General features: G+C 46.2%; 1 protein-coding gene across 1 annotated transcript in view; it reads left to right on the top strand.

Moving 5' to 3' along the window:
* Pdzd2 (PDZ domain containing 2) overlaps positions 1-13,256 on the top strand; it is a 236,203-nt gene that overhangs the window by 31,352 nt on the left and 191,595 nt on the right. The gene's annotated exons all lie outside the window — the stretch shown is intronic.

Genomic DNA, 13,256 nt, shown 5'->3' with positions numbered 1-13,256 from the left:
GGAGAAATTGTCCTAATGGGAAAAATATCGGTTTTTTTAGAGTAATTTGGATCAAGGCTTTTTAAAAAAAATATTTTGTGCATGGCTCATTATTTGCCTTACTAATCATTTTGATGTCTGTTTCGCTCATGAATCATCTACTGTTGATAAACAACAACACTCAATAAACTTCATTCATAATCTGGTCATGATCTAAAAGTGGTTGACATTTGAGGAAAGAAGTGACCCATTCATATGCTTTCTCACGGATGCTAAAGCAAAAGAAATTGTTCTATTTTCAAACTCTGAGGGGACATCTGATAGGAGGCCCATGGAAATGACAGATCAAAGCCTTGACTCCAGCTGGCTAGAGAAGCTCAATTCAGCTGTATGTGTTAGGACATCCCAGAATACTACATTTGCACTCATTCACCAAAGGTTGGATGCCAGTGAAATGAATATGTGTGGTTGGCCATCTTAGACTAGCATGCATCCCAGCCAAAGTTCCAGAGAGGGGCTGTGGGGACTATGACATCCTCATGGCACCTACCGCAGACAACGCTAGGTTCAAAATGAATAACAAAACTTTTCTACCTAATAAAACAGAGGTGAATCTGGGGAAGATAGTTCATGCACCCTTCCTAACAGAGGGAACCCCACCTTTCCCTTCGTTGGCTATCCTGGGAAAAGGCACTTTCATTCCCCAGGAGTTGTAAACCTATAGATGGCTTGGATTTTACTCACAAGAAGCATACACGCTTTGAACTCCCTTTCTCCCTCCTCCCGCATGTTTCCTCCCTCTGAATAGCTAAAAACACCTAATGATAGGAGAGAGAGGAAGATGGTTATTATGCACACCCTTTTGAGTCAGACTAAGTAAATTTGAATGGGGACTCCCAACATTTGTGTGTACTTCTTAATGTCTTTGTGACTCAGTTTCTTTGTATTGGAATGAAACTTGTTTCAATAATTACTTACTTTATAGGGCTACTGCAAAACATAAAAATGAGGTAGTCTGCATAAAATAGAATGGGCACTGTGCCCAGCATAATTATAGTAAGAGTTTAATAATTCGGTGCTATTATTATCCTCATCAATTAATATGTGGGTGCTCACCCAAGGAACAACACTCCCTGTAGATTTAAACAATAACCATCTTGGAGTCAATCTATGGATCACACTTATCACCTGTGCACTCGCTGTGGTTTGACCGATTCTTAGAGGTACCCATTCCAATCCACAGGTCCAGTTCTGGGGCATTGTGATATTCTCATGGCATCTTATTTATGAGTTAAGGAACAAAATGGCTCAGGACATTTGCTCCTCCATTTGATGGAATAATGGCATAGTTCTAGAAGGCAACAGAAAAAGTTCATCAGCATCGCTTCTTCCTAAACATGCAAGACTTACACAAGATAGTGTCTGATCACCAGAAGACGATGCATTCATGTTAAATGAGACTGAGACTAATGAGACTAGTCATTAGTGGATCACACCTGTAATCTTTACTATTCAAGAGGCTGCGATCTGAGAATCCTGGTCTGAAGCCAGTCCAAGTGGAAAAGTTCATGCAACACTTATTCCCAATTAACTACCCAAAAAGCCAGATATAGAGGTGTGGCTTAAGTAGTAGAGCGCCAGCCTTGAGGATGGCACCCAACCCCTGTGTGCAGGCATGCGTGCATGTGCACACACACACACACACACACACACACACAAAGTGAGATTATTCTAATGTTAAACTGATTACCATGAGAATAAGCAAATTTTGTTTTTTAATCACTGACTGAGGAGTCTCTCACCTCTTCTGTGCTTTGTGGAGTCAAAGCACAGCTGGTCGGTGTCTTCTTTATAATTACCCTTCCAGTACAGAAATGTTAAGTTCCCCTTTAGGCACTGTTTCAGTCCAGACTAAACAACTCTGAATCCTTCAACCTTCCCCCATAGGTTTTATTTTCTTTCTCTTCAAGAATTTAAGGTTCCCTTTTGGAACCTTTCCAGTATGTCCACATTTTCCTTAAAACCAGAACCCTCAGACTGGACATATCCCACCACCTCCTGTAAATGTCTGCCTGCTGAATTCTGTGTAACAGAGTCTAGGGTAGGGTGGAGGCTTGGCTTTCACGTTAAACGCCCATCAATGTGAATATCGAGGATTGCATGGCCTGTTTCTTATCACTGCAGCAGACAGATTCCCATTAAATACAGGATCTGCTATGCCCCTACCTATTGTTTTTTCCTTGAATTTAGACATTAAGCCTCATTTATGTCTGTCCCACGATCACTCCTCAGGCTACTACTCCATCATCAGCCATCTGCTCTGTGATCAGCCATCAGACGGAACTCTATAAACGGTCTGAAATGAACCATTGCCTTAATGTGCTGAAGCCCCTTTGGATTTTCTTAGCACATCAGCAGCATCCACTCAAGTCACGTTATTTGTAGGTGATGGTTGGGCATAGAGCAATTTCAAGTATTATTTAAACCGGGCATGGGATAAAACTATACAGCCCTTTTTAAGCACCTCCCCCTTGTTTACTGAGGTTTTGATCTCTTTTCCAGTCTCAGTAAAGCCTGGGGAGAGAAAAAACAGCCAATCCTATCTTCCAGCTGCTGATGAGAATGGCATATGCATTCAAAAGCTTTCCTGAAATTAAGATATTGTGCAGATGTGGTTAGATGTTTAATTCCTAACACATATATACTCTTAACTCATCTTAAGTAAAAAAAGATGGGTGGGGTGGGACATGGGATACTTCTGTTTTATACTTAAAAGTCATAAACTTACTTTAGATGGCCTTGATTTACACATCATAAATTACCAGGTTGAAGGGATGCATTAAGTTAGTGAATGAGTGAGGGAAGTGTCTCTGTTAAAACCATCTGGAAGGAAGCAAAAAAGGAGCACCTCTGAAATTATTATTGAAAAGTACTCAACTTGAAACGGATTCCCATGTGACTTTTGAGAGACTGAGACGCTGCCTGAAAGGATGCTCAGGAATCACCAGGCACCTTCACCCCCAGGGCCAAAGAGCAGGGAAAAGGAAGGGAGGGGAGAGATAGCGTTCACTATTGCATGTAAGTCAAATACTTTCGGTTCCACAGTTCTGATGTGCTCAGCTCTTTCTGAAATCTTCTGTGTAAGGTGCTATGACCCAGGGCACCTGACAAAGCTTGTCTCATGTTGTGTTCCCTTCGCTCCACCAGGTGGTGCGGGCATGGTACCCACACATTCCAGCATCAGCTTCACCTAGGGTTTGGTTTCCTTCCAGCATCTCCAGGGGAGGGCTTGATGAAGTAGTGACTGTTTCCGGTTTGCTCTTGTGCTGACCTAAGGGCTGGGGACAATTCCAAGGCTTGTAATTAGGGTAATTACTTACCATGTGTCCACTACATCTGTCCTTTTCCAAGCTGGGTTTCTTACTGGGACTGCCTGATGCCTCCCTCAATTGAGAAAGGGAGCTTAGAAAGCTAGGTTTGGAAGACAGCCTCCAACCTGAGTCTGATACAAACCGGAGGAATGGGGAAGGTGTATGCCTGTGCGGGCAAGCCCCTGTGGGCACACAGCTGGAGAGTGTGCTGAGATGTGAGCCTTTCCACCTCCAGAACTCTCCATAACCCTAGCCCAGCTTCTCCTGGCAGTTACAACTTGGACCTTTCCCAAAGCAAGGTTCCTTAATGGTTTCAGTGTTTGGCCCAGCACAGCTTTTACGTTTTCAACAGGTTTTAGAAATAGAAATATGGCATAAAATACAGTTGAAATGTCAGAAAGCAATGAAATACTGTCGGGTGGGTCCGTCCTCTTCCCCCCCCCCCACCTCTGGCATCTCCCCTTCTCCTGTTCAAGAAAAGCAAACACTCTTTTCCTGTCTTATTTGTCTTCCCATTAATTTCAGACAGGAAGCCCTCAGTGGGTGTGATGTAAACAATTTGGCCTCGTGGGTCGGCTTCATCGTCGTTGGCAGCTGGAAGAGATGGCTGTGCAGGCAGCCTAGCCCCTATTGGGGGGCTCTTGGGGACAACTTGTTGACTGAACCCCGCAGAAGATGGGCGGGGCGGGCGAGGGAGAAGGTATAAAGGAAATGCTTGGCTCGTGCGATCACTGGTGATTGGAATTCAGGGAGGGTGAAGAATCTTGAGAGATTTCTGGCAAGTTCCTTGATGCCCTGCCGGTATGAGGGTTGTGATTTTTTAGTAAGGGGACTGTCTCCCCCCCCCCCTCAACCCCACATACACCACAGCAGCAAGAAGCCAGGCTTCTGTGGATTGTGACACGGGGGCAATTAGGAAAGGAGCCAGGGAGGTGGAGCTTCTTGGGGGTGACTGAGAGAACGTGGGATCGGGGATCCCTGGGTGGAGAGGAGCGCAGGAGGCCGCGCTGGATGTAAACAGCAGCAGGAGAGAAGAGAAAACCCCCGGCTCCGGGCGAGCCTGCGTCCCCGGGGCGGCTTCCTTTCGCCATCCAGGGAAGGGCAGGGATTCTGCCAGGCCGGGAAGTTTTGACAAGTGTGGCCGGGAGGGGCGAGCCGCGTTAGGATTGCATTACAATCTTTTCCTAACCTCCCCACCCCTCCAGAGGAGGGGAGGAGGGAGGAGAGGGGGAGAGGAAAGGAGGGGGAGAGGAAAGCAGGGGGCCTCCGCAGCCCACCCAGAGAAGCGCTTGGGAAGTCCTGCAGGAACCTCGCTGGAGTCTGCTCCGGGGATCGGCGGAGGCGGCCCGGCCCTGCCCGGCGTGGGGGTGGGGGTTCCCGGGAGCCCGCCCAGCCTCCGCCGCGCCGTCCCCCCGGGCGGCCCGCAGGTGATTAGGCAAATGACCGCCCCCGGGGAGGCCCGGCCCAGCCCGAGCCGATTACCCGCCCCGGGGCCGGCCGCTGCTGGATGCGCGCGGGGAAGGAAGGAGAGGTTCGCGGAGGAGCTTCCGAAGTGACTACGCCGCTGGAGGTAGGGCGCTGGACCCTCGCCTGGACCCCCACCTGAACCCCCATCTGGGCCCCCGGGGGCGCGGGGGAGGCGGCCAGGTGTCACCCCAGGGGGCTGTTACCCAGCTGAGTTCGTGAGAACCTGGCGCCGCCCGCTATGGCCGGGATACCTGCGCGGTGCCCGGGTGGTCGTCGGGGGGTTGGGGGGATCTTTGACCTGGGTTGTTCGTTTGTTTGTGAGCTTAGAGGCTGAGTGTGGGGAGGAGTGGTGTGGATTGGAGCTGGTGCGCCTCTCTCTGGACGGAAGGAGGCGCCTGTTGTGTGTGAAGTTTCTCCTCTCTTTCCTAAGCGGTGCTGCTGCGCGGGGTTCCCCCCCCCCCCCCAGTCCACACCTCTGCGCCCGGGCCCGAGAGACTGTGTCCATGGCCCCACAGGGGCGGCTGTGTCCTTCGAGCCCGGATCTTTACCGCAGCCTACTGAACAGTCTACTTGGACAACGGCCCAGGACTGTTTTACAAAATGGTGTGATTAGATTACCCACAAATCGAACGATTTCCAGAAATGAAAGATGCCCGGGAAGAGACAGCATTTATTTTCACGACGGGACGTCCCTCCCTCCTCGGCAGGCTGGACGTATTAGAAATAAAATGGAGTCCCTTCTTTTTTTTTAACTAAAGCTGTCATCTTGGGAGAAAAGATTTTTTGTGACTGTAAGCTGGGTGCTTTTCACAAAATCGCATAAAGCTATGCATGATACAAGAAGGGTGAGAGTCTGGAAATAACGCAGATGTGCCTTATAGTCCCATTGCAAATTTCCATGGCAAGTCAATTTTCTTTTAATGGAAGATGAAAAGCTGAGTTAACTCCTAGAGGAAGTATCTCCGTGGGTTAGAAAGGACGCATAGGTGCTCAGAGCCTGCACTGCTAGGTTTAACCAGACTGTATCTTCAGCCTCCGTCCTCATCCATCATCTCTGGCCAGAGGAAGACTCAAGAGCAGTGGTTTCCAAATTCTCTCTTTCTTGTTTGGTTTGTGTGGTATATTAGCTGTCCCTGAGCTTCTTTTGCTCAAGTGTAGCTAATATTATACCACTTGAGCCATAGTACCACTTCCAGCTTTTTCTGCATAGTTTATAGGAGATAAGCGTATCAGACTTTTCTGCCTCAGCTGACTTTGACTCATGATCCTCAGATCTCAGCCTCCTGACTAGCTAGGATTACAGGTGTGAGCCACCAGCACCCAGCTAAGTACTGTACCTCTCCCTTCCATAAATTACCCAACACTGTGCCTCTTTACCTCTCCCTTCCATAAATTACTATGCCTGGCACTCATTAGACTACTGGCAGGAAATAGTTCAGTCATTTGTTGATGGAACCCCCTGCCCCACCCTGTCTCCTGAGGCATCACTATACTACTGCCATATTGCTGTCTTCTTCACCCAGCTTTCTTTCCCACAGCTTTTTTGTTTTGTTTTGCTGGTCATGGGGCTTGAACTCAGGGCTTGAGCACTGTCCTTGTACTTTTTCTTGAGGCTAGAGTTCTACCCCTTGAGCCAGAGCACCACTTCCAGCTTTTTTTCTTATATATGTGCTATCGAGGAATTGAACCCAGGTCTTCGTGAATGCTTGACAAGCACTCTACCACTAGGCCAAACTCCCAGCCCTTCCCACAGCTTTTGCTCAGCACCCATGTCCTTCCCTCTAAAAAGAGAGCAGGCTCCAGGTTGCCACTTGGGAATCTCTTCCTGAGTATTGTTCTGGCATTCAGCCTTCCTTTTCTCTTTCCCAAAAGTACACACAGGGGGCAAGTAGTTCACACCTACAGTCCCACCTACTTATAGGTAGAGACTGGAGGCTCAGGATTTGAGGTCGATCTTGGGAGCTAACGAGAACCCTCTCTATCTCAATCAGCTGGACCATGGTCTTTACGCCGCCATGTCTTCCTTTTGAAGTTCTCTTCCTGGTAAAATATATCTTCCAGAAAGAACTTCCTATGAAGACATCTCTTTCTTTCTTTCTTCCTTTCTTTTTTTGATATCCTCCAAGGTTGATCGACAGTTTGGCAGGGTCTGAACCTCTTTCCCTTTGAACTTGGGAAGTAATATGTTCAGGTTTCAGCACTTCTGATCAGTTATCAAACACCCTTCTAATTCCTGATGCTTCCATCAATTTCCCCCTCACTGAAAGACTTTAGGATTTCCTCTGTTTCCCTTGTAATACCCTTTCTCTTGAAATGAAATTTTATTGTATTTTGAATGACAGCCTTTTTCTAGGAAACTGAACAGTTTTCTAGGATTTAAAAATGGTCATTTCTCCTCTCCTCTTCCACAGGCACTTACTCATTGGAAGAACTTCATAACTGAAGCTTTCCATTTCTTTTCCTTTAGTGTTTTCTGTTTCTTTTTAATAATTCTACTTCCTGGAAAATGTCCTCGAAAATGTCCTCATCTTGTCTCACAAACTGTAGATTCCATTTTTATGTCTGCTTTCAAATTTCTGGCTCTGAAAAGTTCCTTAAAATTCTGAGATTTTGGAAGTGGCACTGTGGCTCAAGTGGTAGAGTGCTAGCCTTGAGCTGAAGAGCTTAGGGACAGTGCCAGGCCCAGATTTCAAGTCCCAAGACCCACCCCCTCCCCCCCCCAAAAAATCTGTGATTTTTTTCTATTCACTTCTGTTATTGTTTCAAGCATGCAAAGCTTCTCCGCTCTGTAGATCTCATTAAAGCCACTTTGAAGAATTTCTCTCCTCCCTGCATTGTTTCTGTTTCCTCTGATATCCCCTTCAGTTTTGTTTACTTTTGTTTTGGAATCTCTTCTATGTTAAAAGGTTTTCCTCAAAGTCTGAGGACCCTTGACCAGTCATTGGAAAGCTAATTGAAAGGTCAGCATGGATGGAGGCCTACACTGTAGAATAGTTCCTTCTACCTCACAAGGACCTTTGGAGCAGTGTCTCATACCCCAGAACAATGGCTGGCACCCAATCAACTTTCCACATGTATTCCTGAGTCACTGAAGGATGGATGACCTTACTAAGGCCAGGTACTGATGAATGTTAAGAGGTTTGTAGGTGACTGGAACATGCATCGAGTGCTCTTATAATTCGCTGGCTAGTTGTGTCTTTGGAAGACTCCTGCCATTCAGGCAGCACATTCCTCTCTAGAGAGAAATCTTGGAGAGAGAATTGGTATATTGTGCCACACTGAGAGCCAGATAGAAGAAAAATCCATTGGCATGGTGTTTATGTGTGCGTGTGCTGATATTGAGGCTTGAATTGGACCTGGGCACTGTCCCAGTGCAAGACTGTCACATCCACTTTTGGCTTTTTGGTTGTTCATTGGCGGTAAGCCTGGGCTGGCTTTGAACTGCTATTCTCATATCTCAGCCTCCTGAGTAGCTAGGATCATGGTGATGCCTGGCTCACTTCTGGCTTTTTGGTGGTTAAGGAGATAAAAGTCTTAGATTTTCCTCCTCCGGCCAGCTTTGAACCTTAGCCTCCTTTGTAACTGCTGGAACTATTAAGTGTGAGCCACTGGCACCCAACTCTTCCCTGGTTTGTTTGAATGGTTTCTGCTTCCCTTGGCTGTAGCCTAGCAAGTCCTTGCCAAGAGTTGTTCTGATTTAGCAGAACCAACAGGTAACAATACAGTTTCTCCCCTGAGATTCCGAATGAAAGGAGACAACGCAGGAGTCGGACTGCTTCATACTCAGATCCTCAGCAAGCCCTCCTGCTCTGGAGTCTCAATGTGCCTTCAGTGTATAGCGTTTCCAATCCCGGAGGATGAAAGTGTGGACCTCCCTGCTTCCAGCCTCCTGGAAACCTGGGCCAGGTTTAGAGCTTCCCCTTTCTCATCAGCAAAGTCAGTGTTTCCAGCTTCTACATTTTGTTGGACTCATAATTTCTCTTGTTCACTTTTATCTTTTGAGTTGAACTTGCTGGCTTCCCCCCAAACTTCAGAAAATCCCTGTAAATCTCCTTTCAGTCCATCATATTTACTGGCAAGTGAGCCTTCTGCCTGATGCATCCAGCTTTCCTTCATCTCAGTTCTTCCTGCTACTGCAGGTACCCACTGGGGCAGCAGACATGCAGGTGGACTACACTGAACACTGCACTTTGATCTCAGCCATCGAAAACTGCCCAATGCTTTAAACAGAGTGGCAGTTGGCCATTTAGATCAACATCCAGTCCTCGTGCTGACTTATGTGCCACTGGGCCTTTCCTAATGTTGATGCTGTGGCTTTCAGGCTTCTGTCAGTGAGGAGAGCTGGATATGACATTAACATCTTTGAAATAGACTCATGTTCAGTTCCTTCTTTGGTCCTCATCATCAGCCCCTTGTGTGAAGGAGTGGTTGTGTGGGCTTGGAAGCTTTGCTCTAAGACACTAACCCATTTTGGTCACAGTGCCTCAGTTTCCACTCCTGAATCCAGTTTAGAAAAGAGCCTGCAATGCAATCTGGGCAATGAGGTATGAAGACAAACGCAGGATTTTTAGAGAAAGTTTGTTCATTCCTAAAGCAGGGGATGGGGGAAGGGGACCAGGACCCAACATGCAAAATAGATGGCCTCCTGGCTCCTTCTGCATTGGGCTGTATGGAATTGCTACTGGCTACTAGAAGGCCTCTGTCCTTAGGATGAACCTTCTCGAGGGAGAGAGCCCGCCCTTCCTCCTCATTTCCGGTCTTATGATCCCATTCGTTTCCTCCCCATTTAGGATATTTGAAATCACTCTGGTATCATTTGCTGCCAAACTGATAGACAGGTGAGGATTTATTTATGAATCACCTTATCTCTGAAAAGGGTTTAAAAGAACACAGGGTGGCTCAGATTTGTTGATTGCTGTTTGTTTTGGTTCCAAATAAGATTCTTCTTTATATAGCCTGTTTTCTTTCTTTTCTTCCTTCGTTCGTTTGTTCCTTCCTTCCCACCTTCCCCTTCCCTCTTTCTTTCACCAGTCCTGGGGCTTCAACTCAGGGTCTGGGCACTATACCTGAGCCTGTTTTGCTCAAAGCTAGCACTCTTACCACTTGAGCCACAGCACCATGCCTGGCTTTTTCTGTGTATATGGTACCGAGGAATCAAACCTATGGCTTCATGCATGCTAGGCAAGCACTCTACCACTAAGCCACATTCTCAGCCTGTTCTTTCTATTTTCTACATAGATGAAACTAATTTTATTCTCCTCCAACAACTGAGACATTTAGGGGTAAAAGGAGATTCTTTGCTTTAGAGATTGCCAGCTGATCGCAGTCGTATGGGACCTCTTGGGCTGTGACTGAGGTGAGGTGTTTTTAAATGGCATTTCAATAACATCACCTCATACAGGCTAGCCTGTGAAAAGCCCACCACTGGTTTTGACTCCTGTAGTCCACTGTTGTCCCTTTGCCCCGCAGACTCTGAATATGGCATGTACTCTAGAAAGGGGTCTGCCGTGTCAGGAGACAAGAATGCAAGAGAAAGTAGACCTCTGTTCCTGTGTTTCCTGATTTCATTCAAATAGTCGTGATGTGGTCTATTCTTATAAATGAAAAACCTGTCAGAGCCATGCTGTGGCTCTATAATGTTCCACTGAAGGGAAGCCTTAAATTACTTTTAGCATTATGTCACCATTGTTCTGTTTATATCTCTTTTCAAACCAAGACTCTACAGTTAAGATTGAGCTTTCACTGTCCACCAGGGACTATATGCATGCATGTGTGAGCTGATGTGCACAAGAATCCAGGAAAGACAATGCTGTTGTTCCACTGTGCAAAGGAATTCACTAAGATTCACTGTATTTACAAGGCTTGTGTGTGTCAGTCATGGGACCTGAACTCTGGGTCTGGGAGCTGTCCCTGAGCTCTTCATCTCAAGACTAGTGCTCTGCTCCTTGAGCCACAGTGCCACTTCCAAGGCTCGGGGTTTTCGGCTTCTCAGTAGTAGAATAGAGATTCCGATATAAGCCATGAACTCCCAGAGCCCATCCTATATTCTATAACTTGTATACTTTACACTATTTGATTCATCCTCGTAACCTGAACACCATCATATCATCCGTGATTAAAAAAAAACCTAGGCATTAAAAGACTATTGTGAATAAGTAAACACCAAAATTTCTCATGTTATTACAGACCCATTAATTTTTAGTGGGTGGCAGTGTATTTCCCCTGCTCCCCTCTCCCCCTTCACCCGAGTCAAAGGACCATAATCTGTGCAACCCTGTCTGCAGAACTGGACGTAGAAGTAGTATGGGTTAGACCATCTGAGGCTATCTTGAGAAATCCCAGACATAGGAAGCCTAATTGGGAGGTGATGCTGAGACATTTTTTATTTTTAATTCTCCTCTTCCTTCTCCTCCCTCATGTCTCTCTCCAGCTCTAACCATCAGGAGAGGTTGTCCAGATTCCTACACAAAAGCAGGCAGCCTTTGTGAGACGCTTGATGCAGTTATGGGTTTCAGGTTGAACATTAGCTGGCTCCCTGAAACACTGTCATTTCTCGGTGCCTGGCTGACTACACTGTCCTGAGGTGCTGTGTGATTTGCTCTCCTTCATTCATTAAGACTTTGGGCTGACCTCTGAAAAAAAATGTCAATGAAAAAAAAAAAAGGCAATAGTATGTAAACTACAGGAGTTTATTTTGGAAATCAGGGGACATTTGGGGGCCAGAGAATAAAGGAAAATCTACAGGGCCTTTTTGTCCGGTGTAAGGACCATTGGCTTAACAGTTTCACTCATGAGTCCCTTCGTAAACAAATATATAATGCGTTAATCAGTATAAACCTTCCAAAGAAGTTGTTTACCTTAATCATCCCTGTTCTCATATCTGATATTGCTGTTTCCATTTCCATCCATCCTGTGATGAAATCTTCTTGCAGAACGTACAGTGTTTTTGTTCAAAAGTCGGATGTATTTGGGATGAATACATATCAAATGCATGTTTATGTATGTGTGTTCTTGTCCCTCTCCTATCTCCAGTTTATTTTTTTTAATTTTTTTATTGTAATTAGTAAAAGGGTTACATGATATTTGCCAGATAGAAGGAGCATTAATTCACATACATTCATACCCTTTCACATGTCTTCAATCTCCAGTTTATTTGCTCCTTGAACTACACAAGGATTACCTCCGTGGTCTGCAGCATCCCCTTCTTTTGCCTTGTGGCTGGGGTCAGCTGGTGGGAGGCACTGGCAGGGGATCAAAAAGCAAGAAAAGAGAGAGTCGGGGTGTTTATCACCCCCCTCATTGTCCTCCCCACCTTGTCACCATGGTTGATTTCTCAAAGCTGGTGAGGAAAGAGCAGCTTGCTTTCGTTGTTCCAGCCATCACATAGTCTAATTGCCCTGCTACCTCCTCTCCTTGCTTTTCAAACCGGGGGGAGGGGTGGTAGGTACTAAGCGCTGCCCCACAGCTGCTAGTTCCTGGTGGCGCACCCTGCCTGACTCCTGCTTTCCTTCCAAGCATCCTTCTGTGAAACTCTTCAGTGACATCTTCAAGTGTCCTTATTCCTGATGGATGGGGCCTGGGTTCGCTCTTCCTCATGTATAATTTTAATTGCCACGTCTGACTGTAAGATGGCAGGGACATTACTTGACCATATCTGAATGTGTCTTGTGTATGTGTGTTCTTGTGTGTCTTTTCTGTCTTTCTTGCAGATAACTGGGCCCAGGTTTTGTTTGTTTGTTTGTTTTGGGGGTTGTGGGGGATTGCAGGGGACCTGGGGAGGATCATTCTGACCTCTGACCACGTCTTCAGTTTAATGTACTCAGTTCTTAAAAGTTTGCTATTCTCTAAGGGACATGGCCTGTGCATAACAGTGTCATGCATCGGTGACTGCTTAGGAATCTTCATATCCCGATCTGGGTTGGTTCATTAGTTTATTCAACAACCCATTTACAGGTGCTAGTTAGAGGCTACAGGCTGTGGCTGCTGTTAACACTCAGGTTTTTTCTTTCTTTTTGTTCTGGTCCTAAGGTTTTGACTCAGGGCTTGGGGTATATCCCTGAGCTTCTTTTGCACACGGCTGGCATTCTACCACTTGAGCTGCAGCTCTTCTTCCAGCTTTTTTATAGAAGGCTGGAATAATTTATTTTTTTGCCAGTCCTGGGGCTTGAACTCAGGACTTGGGTGCTGTCCTTGAGCTTTCTCAAGGCAGATGCTCTACCAGTTGAGGCACAGCACCACTTCTGGCTTTTTCTGTGTAAGTGGTACCAAGGAATCAAACCTAGGGCTTCATGCATGCTAGGGGGCACTCCACCACAAGGCCACACTTCCAGCCCTAGAAACAGAATATGTTTAAGCTAGAAAGTGCATTTTACCCAATTTTATTCTCCCAAGATGAATCTTGGACTAAGAAGTCCATAGCTTGATCTAGAACACATGTAG

The sequence above is a fragment of the Megascapheus bottae genome, chromosome 4 (assembly GCF_031878675.1).
Source record: "Megascapheus bottae isolate mThoBot1 chromosome 4, mThoBot2.hap1, whole genome shotgun sequence".
NCBI classification, from domain to species: Eukaryota; Metazoa; Chordata; class Mammalia; order Rodentia; family Geomyidae; genus Megascapheus; species Megascapheus bottae.
This window is presented reverse-complemented; position numbering and strand designations above follow the sequence as displayed.